Here is a 4,182-nt window from a genome sequence, read left to right on the forward strand (position 1 = left end):
CCCGCCCCGCGCCCCGCCCACCAGCGCCGCTCACCCCACCTCGCGCGGCGCTGCCTGAGGCGGCAGGATGGCGGCTGCGGCCTGGGGCACCGCAGCACCTCAGCCCCGGCGCGGTTCCCCTCCCCTCCCCCGCTTCTAAGGCGCTCTTAACGCCCCTAACGTAGTTAAAATAACAATAACAACACCATATCTTTAAATAAAGACCCAAGGCGATCATTTTCCATTGTTTATTTGCCCCCCTTCTGCCGTTGCTCGGCGTCCCTCGGCTTGGCGCGCCGTCACCGAGGCGGTGCCGACCTCGAAGGCGGCAGGGAGGCAGGCGGAGGCCCCGGCCTGGCGCTGGGCACCCACCTCCCCGCGCCTGGGGGACGGCGAGGGCAGCGGAGCCGGGGGGCGGCGGCGGGCCTCGGCGTCCGCCCGCCACGCGGCGGTGGACCGGCACCGGGCCCACGATGCCGATGGCGCGGGGCCCCCTCAGAGCGGTTGCCTCTCCCGGCCGCGGTCATCGGTATCGCTAATCCCCTTCTTGGGTAACTGTGCCGGCTGCGGAGCGTTTCCAGCCGGGAGTTTTCGGGGCTGTGGGCGAGCGGCGGTTGGGCGGCGGGCGCGGTGCGTCGCTCTCTGGCAGTGACCCATGAGAGCCAGGAAATGGTCTGCAGGTCGGAGGTGTGCTGTGACCTGGTAACGCACGGGCCTCGGCAGGAAATCTAGGGCGCAACCGGCGAAGACGCTCCGCGCTTGGCGGGGGAATCGGCTGAAGCGTGACCACCCGCCTGATGGCAGGGTGACTCCGTTGGTGCTTCGTGCGGGGGAGCGGACTTTCCTCCAGACCTGTATGGAAAATAGCTGGGGAAAGAATGACCAAACGCAGTGGCCAGATGTTTTTGAGGCTGAAATCTTAACAGGATTCAAAAAAGCGTCAGACACGGAGACAAGAGTAGACAAAACATTTACAAGCCTTCCATCGTGTCCACCGCAATAACGATACCTTCTCTTACACAAGATGAACAATTGTGAGCTAGTGCTAAACCTCCTACTTCAGCTTTCACCTCCTACTTTCAACTAATACAGATGGCTGAAATCCTTCAGACGCCATTATAATGCATGCAGTGTGAAGCCTGGACAGATAGCCTTTCATTAAGCAGAAATGTTTCATGCAAAGGAATATATATATATATTTTTTTAATTTTACATCTGCCTATAAAAACGTGATACTGACCATTGTGGGAAGTAGAATATAAGCCGTTTGTAAAGAAACAATATTACCTCCATTAGCAATCCCACTTCTTATTTGCTAGTGTCTGATAATCTTTCTTGTGGATTGATGTTTGTCTTGTGCAATGGTGAGTTTTGTTTGAGTTAGCAAAATGCGAAAATACATTGCAACAACATTTCACAGTAAAAGCAGAAAGATTCCCGTTGTTCAACAAACAGCTCAACAACAGCTGAGCAAAAGCAACTTCCTGGTTTTTATGTGAGTTACTTTAGCAATTTATATAATCTGGAATGAAATCCAAAGAAAAACTCAAAACGCAATTAGAAAGTATTCAGAAATTCCTTCTGTAGGTATCTGAGGGGAGATTGCTAAATAACATAGTCAAGGTTCCATGCGTTCTTTTGCCATTAAATCTACCTATTTTATATGTTTTTCTAATCGCAGTGCCAACAGCCTGATTTTTTTTTCTTAGAAAAACAAGAGGAAACAAAAGAAAAACTGAAAACAGAACTGTTGTCACCAGCAAGGGTGCGTGGTTTGTAGCAGTTCGGACATGTATAACAGAAGTCCTGCTCTCAACAGCAAAACAAGTAGTGCAAATGAAACAGTAAAACAGGAAATAAATGGATCATATGTATGTACATTATTGGATATAATGGCAGAAACTGCAGCGGCAGAGCTGCTGCTACTATCGGGGTTCACCAGGATGAGGGCGTAAAAGTTCAAATCACTTAAAAATGTTTATTTCTTACGCTGAAGAAAACGGGGAAAGAGGAGGTAACCACTTCCCCTACAATACAAAAAACTTCGACCACTGCTGGTTAGTTTCTCAACCGTTATCTATACTTTTCTGGGTACTTGTGAAAACAAATTATTAACCTTGTTGATTTTCTGCCACTTATGATCTTAGCAGTTTGTTATATACATTCAATATGCCAGTCTGTCCCGGAAAAGAATTTGAGCAAAACCACTGAACTCTGGAAAGCTTGAGATTCTAAGCCAAATCTCAGTTGTTACTGTTGTCATTATTTCTATGAGAAAGTGAATCTCTTGCAATTTTGTATCACCAAATAACAGTAATAATGATCACGAGTACAAAGTGCATAAAGAACTCTCCTATTAGAGCATCGTAACGTGTCCAGAGCTGTAGCGTCAGATCTAGCATCAGCACTGAGTGCTGTTTAATCAGAGGTGATTCGAGTCTTCACAGATAAAAAGAGGTGGGAAAGGAGTACTGAGGTTTTGAGGGAGATTGGGAAATTTTGTGGCAGTTTGGGGGGAGAGAGGAAGTTTCAAGGCAGGAAAAAGGGTCGCTCTCTTTTACTGCTTTAGCTCATTTCTTCCTAGGCCCCATAGGCTTCCTCTACCCCTTTGTATCAACCTTCTCCCTTGTCTGCTGCAAGAAACAGCTATTCCTCGTCTCTCAACAACTCTATTGATCTTTCCGCGAGAGAAACATCCAACCAAGATAAAGTCCCAGAGGACGGCCACTTCCTGCTTTCCCTAGGGCTTTCTTATCCTGCTGCTGAGGATAAGGTAGTCCTTGCCCCGGGACGGGCTGTCCCTGCAGCCGCAGCCACTGCGCGCTCTGTGACACGTGAACCTCTTCCTCGTGGCCCCGGGCTGTCTCTGTCTCACCAACAGGTAAACCAGACAAGCTGTCAGTCCCAGTCTCATTTGTCTAGGCTTTCGGTCAACTTTGAATTTGATTAATAGTTTACCAGCCCCAGCCTGTTTTGGTGCTTGCTGTGCTTCCTGTATAAAGGGGAACAAAGTGGCAAGTCTTGTATCAGGTCAAATTCATGGTTAGATGGCAAGAGGCAAACTTTGGAGAGAAGCCCTTTGTACTCAGTCTCAGCATCATCTACAATTAAAATGACTAACATAAATAAGAGATGAAGTTAGCCTAGACCTTACCATGAACTGGCAGCCAGCAGGTGGTTTTCTGGCGAACAATTCAGGCTTGGTCCGTGACTGTAGTTTGGTGGTAATCCTAATGGTTTTGATTATAGAAGAGGCTGGCAAAACACCAACTACAGCCATTACATCTCTCGTCTTGAGACAAGAAGAGGTTAGTACGCACTTCGTTGAGACTTACTGGCATGAGATAGGCGATAAGAATGCTGCCAAAGTGAAGGATAAAGTCATACCCGTCTTTCAGAAGCAGATGCAACTCCTTTAGGTAGATCATACTCCATTTTTGTGTTGTCTTTTGTCTCTGTAACTGTCTCATGATTCAGCTGTTTAGTAGTATGACACTATCAGTCTCTGTTATTGCTGCTTTCTCCGTGGCCACACTCTTCCACCTTGCTTTTGGATGATACTCAAACCGTATTCAGACTCTGGAACCGTAGTCTGGTCTCTGGAATATTCTCCAAAATTTGTTCATTAGCAGACTTAGTTGTTTGTTAGAGTTGTTTCTCACAGGAGTTTTCTGTTTCACGTACAGTATTTTCCCATCAAAATCAGTAAGAAACCACTGTATCAGTTTTTGAGCTACTGTGGGATTGTTTTGTGGGAATGATTTCTTTATTCCTCCTTTCATGGACGCTCAGCATAGTTACCAGCCTTTCAGAATATATAAATCTATAAATGTCAAAGGATGAAAATGAAAGGCTGAGGAGCAGAAGGGAACACCTGATTCACTGTTTCCGGTCCCTGCAATGCATATTATCATGTCATCCCTTTCAGAAATCAGTCAATCTATGTTTTAAAAGTAGTTGGAACATTAGGTAGAAGACTTACAGAAGATTACCAGCTTTCTTTTCATTTCCAGCCTAAACTTCTCATGGCTGGGTTGTTCCCCATTTGAATTTATATTTTCTGTTTTATAAAATTAAATATTTCATATATTTATACATTCTATAATTTTTTTAATTTCCCTTTATTGCTTTACCTTTACTATGGTAACATTGTCCTGTATCTTAGATACCCTTCTTCCTACTTTTCTCCCAATCTGTTTACAG

Source organism: Struthio camelus, chromosome 13 (genome assembly GCF_040807025.1).
Source record: "Struthio camelus isolate bStrCam1 chromosome 13, bStrCam1.hap1, whole genome shotgun sequence".
NCBI lineage: Eukaryota > Metazoa > Chordata > Aves > Struthioniformes > Struthionidae > Struthio > Struthio camelus.